Consider the following 8,352-nt stretch of genomic DNA (forward strand, 5'->3'; position numbering starts at 1 on the left):
GACACCTCAGAAGAGGGCATCAGATCTCATTACAGGTGGTTGTGAGCCACCATGTGGTTGCTGGGATTGAACTCAGGACCTTTGCAAGAGCAGTCAGTGCTCTTAACCACTGAGCCATCTCTCCAGCCCCCTTGGTTTTTTTGTTTGTTTGTTTGTTTTTTGAGATGGTCTCTATGTAGCCCTGGAACTTTTTGTACCCTACGTAGATAGACTATGTCGACCTTGAACCCAAAGACATTTTTGCTTCCCAAGTGCTGGGATTAAAGGTGTGTTCCACCTTTATCTTGGCATCTGTTATTTGTTAGCCATTTTGATTGACATGAGATGTAATCACTAAGTTGTTTTAATTTGCATTTCTCTGCTGTCCAAAGACATGAAACTCTTAAACATACTTATTGGTTGTGCTTCTTTTAAAAACTATCCAGTTCATGGGCACATTTATTGGTTGGGCGGAGTGTGTGTGTGTGTGTGTCTGTGTCTGTGAAATTTCACAGTTCTTTATATATTAGCTCCTTGTCTGTGTCAAAGTCATCCATTGTGTAGGCCATCTCCTCACCCTACTGAAGCTTCTTTTGCTTTGAAGGAACTTTATTTTTGTTCTTTAAAGATTTATTTATTATGTACACAGTGTTCTGCCTGCATGTATGCCTGCAGGACAGGAGAAGGCACCAGACATTACAGATGGTCCTGAGCCACCTTGTGGTTGCTGGGAATTGAACTCAGGATCTCTGGAGGAACAGACTGCTCATAACCTCTGAGCATCTCTCCAGCCCTTGAAGGAGCTTTTTAATTTCACGAAATTCTGTATATTAGTTCTTGAGGCTGCTTTCTTGGATGTAGAGTCTATTCAGAACATGCTGTGTGCACACATGCTTTTCTCTAGCCGGCTCAACAGCTCAAGTTTTAAACTGAGGTCGTTGGTCCACCTTGAATTAGTTTTGTTCAAATTGAGAGATAGAGCTCTATCTTGATTCTCCTGTAGATGAGCGCGCAGTTTTGCAAACAATTTGTTAAACAGATTTCCCCCACTCCGATGTACACTGTTGACAAAAACCTAGGTGGCCATAGCTGTTAGGTTTGTTTGGCTTCTCGTTCTACTCTATTGATCTATATGTCTGTTTTGGCCCAGTATTTTGTCTTTGACACTGTGGCTCTCTAATGTAACCTGAGGTCAGACAGTCAATCCCTCTGGCAGTCGTAGGACTACTGCAGCTATCTGTCACTGTGCATCCATAGGAATTTTAGGATTTGTTTTTCTAGTTCCATGAAGAGGGTCAGTTGAAATTTTGGGGAGGAGTGCATTGAATTTACAGATTACTTTTAGTAGTATAGCTATGCTCACAATATTACTAACTGTTTTATGAGCATGGAAAGTCATTATTGCAGGCATGCCCAAACTGTAGCCTGTGATCCACATGAACGAAAGAATACCTATGGCTTTAGTCTAATACAAAATCATCAGCTTACATGGAATATGAAATTATTTTGCAATTTGTTTTTATAACTCAGTTGTGTAGTTCTGAAATGAGCACTTCAATGATGTATTAACAAGTTGAACATGTCTGGTAGTATCTTCCTCATTTTTATTGTTTTAAAGTGCTTGTTGAAGTGGGTTTTTCAACTCTTTGGTTTGGTTTTTGTTTTGTCTTTTTTTGTTGTTTTAAGCTTTTGGAAAATGGGGATATATGTTTTCTAAATTTCTTTTTCAGTGAGTTCATTATTACATAAAATGCTACTAAGTTTTGGGGGATTTTTTTTTTTTTTTGGTTTGTTGCTTTTATTTTATTTCATTTTATTTTGTTTTTTTAATTTATGTGTTTGTTGGAGGACAGGTTATGAATATGGGGTGTAGATACCTGTGGAAGCCAGAGGTCATCAGGTTCAGCTGAAGTTATAGGCAGTTGCAAAGTGCTGGGTGTGAGTGTTGGAAACCAACTTGGGTCCTCAGGAAGAGCAGTGTGCATTCTGACCTCTGAACCCTCTTCAGCCCCAGCTCTGAGTTTCAGTTGAGCTTTCTGTTCTGCAGCTTTATTGAATTACCAGATCTGCTTCCTGGTTGAGTACATAGTCTTTTTTTTTTTTTTTTTTTTTTTTTTTTTTTTTTGGTTTTTGGAGACAGGGTTTCTCTGTATAGCTCTGGCTGTCCTGGAACTCACTCTGTAGACCAGGCTGGCCTCGAACTCAGAAATCTGCCTGCCTCTGCCTCCTGAGTGCTGGGATTAAAGGCGTGCGCCACCACCGCCCAGCGAGTACATAGTCTTAAGGACAGAGTCATGTAAACAGTAAAAAAAACCTCATTTTAAAATGAACTTTCATTAAATTATATATAGAAATGAAGAAAGTAATGTATCTTTCCACTTGTACAAACTAGGAAAACCAGGGCAAAAATCAATAAATTAGATCTGCTAATTATAAGAATAGGACAAAGAAAAATGGAGAAAGAAGGTTTGTTGGCAATGATGCTTTTACCACATATTTCAACTGGTTTGAGATTTAGTTACATCTGCAAGATCTGAGTAGCACCTAACAATTCTTGATGAAATAAATAATCGGATATGTCACTAAGCTGGGTGTTGGGGGGATGGGGGAATCTTAAAAATCCCACAAGCACAAAGTCATGTCAAAAGATACAGAAATCAGTCTGTACAAGTTGGAAGAATGTTATTGTTTAGGTTTATACACTCAAGAAAAACCTGTGGCTGGGTCTTCCCCCCACCCCTCTCTCTCTCTTGTTTTGTTTTGAGATAGGGTCGCTATATAATCCTGGCTGTCCTGGAACTCACTATATAGACCAGGCTAGACTAGAACTCAGAGATCAGATCTGTCTGCTTCTGCCCCCAAGTGCTATGATAAAGGCATGTGCCACCCAGTTTCACTGATTTTTTTTTAATATATATTTATTTTTAAACTTATTTATTTATATGAGTACATTGTCGCTGTTTCCAGACACACCAGAAGAGGGCATCAGCTCCTATTACAGATGGTTGTGAGCCACCATGTGGTTGCTGGGAACTGAACTCGAGAAGAGCAGTCAGTGCTCTTAACCACTGAGCCATCTCTCCACCGTGAATTCTTTAAAGGTGATCTTAGTGTTGTCTGGATCAGCACTGGGGCAGGTGACTATGTCCTCATTTTCTGAAGAGGATGCCATAGCTCAGGTCGTTCAGGAAGGATAATCAGTGTGCAGCTGACACTGATTCTGTCTGTGAACAAGACAAATGCTGAAATGAAAACTAATGCTGACATTCACATCATAAACACTGGGACCTAAAAAATGGAGTGATCACAAGAGCCAAGTGAGAGGGACTTCATACTGCTGAATCTGGGATACCTTTTACAAAGAAGCAGTGAGGGTAGCCCACGTATACACACACACACACACACACACACCTCATGCCTCACAGAATAAAATGCGTACCCTTTAGTGTACTGACAATTTAGAAAATAAATGAGGAGGGGTTTAGAGGGATAGCTCAGTGGTTATAACATTTGCTACACAATCATGAGGACATGAATTTGGATTCCCAGAACCCACACAAAGGTAGGTTTGATAGCAACCATCCATAAGTTCAGCACTCCATAGAGACAGGAGTAATGTCTCTCAGTGGTGTAGGAGGACAGTGGTAAGCTACCACTGCTCATGCACTCAGCCTCTCATCCATGCTCATACAGGCAACACTACTTACATATGCTAGGGCACACATTAAAGCATAGACATGAGAGTAGGAAGAGCACTTACTGGGAGGGAGGAATTCAGTAGGAGCGGGAAGTTAAGAGAGATCACAAGAAGTATGGGATATATACGTATGAAACTGAAAGAAATTTTAAATATTTTTTTTAAATCTATGGGGTGTAAGGAGCTGAGATAAAGTTGAAAAGCTCAGATGAATAAAATCATAGTTGAGAATTTGCTAAAACTAGAAAATACAGTAGACATGAATACAAGAAACATTTAGAAACCCAACAGACAAGAATAGGTAGGAATCTCTCCATGATATATCAGATAAGAACTTAAAAAGTACAGCAAAGAAACAATAGTAAAACCCGTACATCAAAAGTATCAATGAACATACTGAATCAAGAACATCAGTGTCACATCAGGTCTGTCACTAGCCAAGAAAGCATGTAATGATAAGTATTATCATTTCAAGTCCTGAAAATAATTGTCAGCAAAGGCTGAGCAGTGGTGGTACTCACCTTTAATTGCAGCACTGGCAAGGCAAAGGCAGGTTGATCTCTGAGTTCGAGGCTAGCCTGGTTTACAGAGTGAGTTCTAGAACAGCCAAGGATATATAGAGAATTCCTCTCTTGAAACTTCCATTCACCACCACCACCATCAACTAAGATTTCTATACCCAGCAAAGTTATCTCTTAAAATTGATGGAGAAATAAAAGTATTTTAAGAGACATTTTAAGACAGTTAATGACAACTGAGCCAGCAGTAGAGAAACTTTTTTTTAAAAAGATTTATTTATTATCATATGTAAGTACATTGTAGCTGTCTTCAGACACCCCAGAAGAGGGCATCAGATCTCATTTCAGATGGTTGTGAGCCACCATATGGTTGCTGGGATTTGAACTCAGGACCTCTGGAAGAGCAAGCAGTGCTCTTAACCTTTGAGCCATCCCTCCAGCCCTGGAGAAACTTCTTAAAGGGACTTGTCTTAGTTTCTTTACCTGCTGTAATAAAATATGACAACAAAAGTGACTTAGGGGAGCTTATTATTTCGGCTCACAGTCTCAAGGTAGACTCCATCACAGGCAGGAAGTCAAGGCAGCAGCCGCATGAAGCAGCTGGCTGCATCACATCCAACATCTGGACCAGAGAACAATAAATGCATACTGCTGCTCAGTTCCTTTTCTTCATTTTTATCATCCTGGATACAGCCCAGGCAATGGTGCTACCACCAGTGCACAGGGCTTCACCTTCCAATGATCTCAGTCAAGACAATCCCTAGCCAGGTGGTGGTGGCGCATGCCTTTAATCCCAGCACTTGGGAGGCAGAGGTAGGTGGATTTCTGAGTTCGAGGCCAGCCTCATCTACAGAGTGAGTTCCAGGACAGCCAGAGCTACACAAAGAAACCCTGTCTCGAAAAACCAAAAAAAAAAAAAAAAAAAAAAAAAAAAAAAAAAAAAAAAAAAAAAAAAAAAAAAAAAAAAAAAAAAAAAAAAAAAAGACAGTCCCTGACAGGCATGCCTAGGTCATCTCCCAGGTGATCTTAGATTCATTCTGTGAAGGTGACAATCAGCTTCAGCCATTGCAGAACACTACATACACACACAAAAAAGTTTCAACCATGAGAATACATTATGATATTGTCTCTGGGTTTCCATTGCTGTGAAGAGACACTACAACCAAGGCAGCTGTTGTTATAAAAGACAACATTTAATTGGGATAGCTTAGCGTTTCCGAGGTTTTAGCCCATTGTCATCCTAGTGGGAAGCATGGTAGCATCCAAGCAGACATGGTGCTGGAGAAGGAGTTGAGAGTTCTGCATCTTGATCTGAAGCCTGCCAGAGGGAGTCAGTCAGCTGCAGGCAACCAGGAGGATGCTCTCTTTCCACACTTGGTTGAGCATAAATCTTAGGAGACCTCAAAGCCCACCCATACAGTGATACAATTCCTCCAACAAGTCCACACCTCCTAAATCGTGCTACTTCCCATGGGCCAAGCGTCTCCAAAGCACCACAGAGATGAACAGATGGTCCAAAGAGAGTCAAGAAGGAATAAACTATGCGTAACGCAGCAAACCTCTAAAATTGGCAGAAAGACCACCTATAAAACAACCAGCCAAAACTGCCAACAAAAGCGTCAGTGATAGCAAACCCCTCAATAGTAAGCTTGAATACAAATAGCCTTACTTATATGCTGTGACTGGAATTAAAAAAAAAAAAAAGCAAGATCCAACTTACATACCCACTAGAGACATAGAAATTGAGCATCAAAGTTTTAAGTCAACCTAAGCTGCTGTGCTGATTCTTCTATATGAAAAGAAAAATCCAAAGTAAAACCAGTCAAATGAGATAAGAGGGTCGCTGCATATCACAAAAGAAAACAATACTCTCAGAAGATATATAAACATTTGTTCATCACAAGTGATTTGCTCATCACATGCCATGATCACACATGCATCTCAAGACTTCTAAGAGTATGCACATATTTAAACTAAAACCTCTGGGAAGCAAAATTAAACAGTATACTGAGGAGACTCATCATACGAAAGCAAGTATTTCACTTAAAACACATCCTTGGGCTGGAGAGATGGCTCAGCGGTTTAGAGTACTGGCTGCTTGCCCTTCCAGAGGTCCTGAGTTCAATTCCCAGCAGCCACATGATGGCTCACAACCATCTGTAATGGGATCCGATGCCCTCTTCTGGTGTCTGAAGACAGTGACACTGTACTCATATAAATGAAATAAATAAATCTTAAAAAGAAAAACTGCAGAAACAAAAAACAAAACAACACTACCAAAAACCAAAACCAAAACCAACCAACCAAACAAACAAAAAAACACCCCTTATCCTTCCTGTCACCATAGGACCCAAGAATTATGCATCCTGGAAATAACTAACCATGCCTCTAAACTCAAGAGAATCCCATGGCTACCCCCACCTCTCTCTCTCTCTCTCTCTCCCTCTCTCTCTCTCTCCCTTTCTTTCTTCCTTTCTTTCCTGTTTTGTTAGTTTGTTTTGTTTTGAGACAGGGTTTCTATATATCCCAGGCTGTTCTGGGACCTACTATATAGGGCAGGCTAGACTGGAACTCACAGAGATCAGATCTGCTTGCTTCTGCAAAAGTGAGTAGTGAACAGGAGCATATGGTTTACAAAATTAAGTAATAAAGATTAACACAAAAAATGAATAATTCTATTCAGTTGTGAGCCTCACATTTAAAGATGGTACCAGCCAGGCAGTGGTGGCACATGCCTTTAATCCCAGCACTTGGGAGACAGAGGCAGGTGAATTTCTGAATTCAAGGCCAGCCTGGTCTACAGAGTGAGTTCCAGGACAGCCAGGGCTATACAGAGAAACCCTGTCTCGAAAAAACAAAACAAAAATAAAGAAATAAAGAAATAAAGAAAGAAAGAAAGAAAGAAAGAAAGAAAGAAAGAAAGAAAGAAAGAAAGGAAGGAAGAAAGGAAGAAAGAAAGGAAGAAAGGAAGAAAGAAAGAAAGGAAGGAAGGAAGAAAGAAAGGAAGAAAGGAAGGAAGAAAGAAAAATGGTACCATTTTCCTGAGTTACATTAGTAAAGGTTTTATACTTAATGCTTGTCACATGAGAAGCCTTTCCAGAAGGTAAATTGTTAATACAGTTTAGAACCTTGTCACAAGCTTAGTGTGATAGCTTGGACCTACTTTCCCAGGATGTGGATGGTAAACTGCAGACTGTCACCAGTTCTGGGCCAGGACTGACTATAGAGTGATTCCTGGGCCTCCTGGACTATGCAGTGAGACCCTGTGCTCAGTGGTTAAGAGCACTAGCTGGTCTTTCAGAGGAGGCTGGTTTGAATGACAGCAGCCATAGGGTGGCTCACCCCTCAGTAACTCCAGTACTCTCTAATGCCCTCTTCTGTCTTTTGTAGGAATTGCATGCATGTGGTGCACAGACATACAATACAGGCAAAACACATAAAATAATAAAGCAAATTTTTAAAATTAAAAAAAAATATTCCCTAGAGATCTGGAGATAGAGGACAGTTACAAAGCAGTTTCCCAGTGTGATGATTCAGTTCTTAGCACTGGAAAGATTCCTAAAAGAATGAGACAATTGAATACAAATCCACATGTAAGCGAGTAGGGGGTAGGGGTGGGGGCTCTGGGGGAAAAAGACAAATGCTACATATTTTCTCCCATGTACAGGATTTATATGTATATGTGGCATGAGAGAAGAGAGACTGTCTAGTCCTTGTGAGATGCCACTCAGCATAATGAGAAAGGGAGGACAAGGCAGGGTGACAGGGACAAAAATGAGCAAAATACAATGATATATGTATGAACATGTCAGTCAAATCCACTATTTTGTATAACTAAAAAAATCAACCAGAAGCTAAAAGTGATGTGGATGAGTCCTAGACAGGTTAAGATGTATACAACAGAATATAGTAAAATGATGAAATCATGCTTTAATGAATTTCAGTGAACAAGCATGTAAAAGAAAAATGAACTTCAGAATTGATGCAGATGGAGCACGTGGTGGCAGCCTCTATCTCTTGTTAATAGCTTTGGAGAGAATATAATTACATTCTTTAAAAATAATGAAACTATTTTGCTAGATTGGTGATGGGTCTCATATCAGACAAAGCAACTGAGACTAAAGAGTTTACTAGGTTATGTCTCTCCTCCCCTCCCCT

Source organism: Mastomys coucha, unplaced genomic scaffold (assembly GCF_008632895.1).
Source record: "Mastomys coucha isolate ucsf_1 unplaced genomic scaffold, UCSF_Mcou_1 pScaffold21, whole genome shotgun sequence".
NCBI classification, from domain to species: Eukaryota; Metazoa; Chordata; class Mammalia; order Rodentia; family Muridae; genus Mastomys; species Mastomys coucha.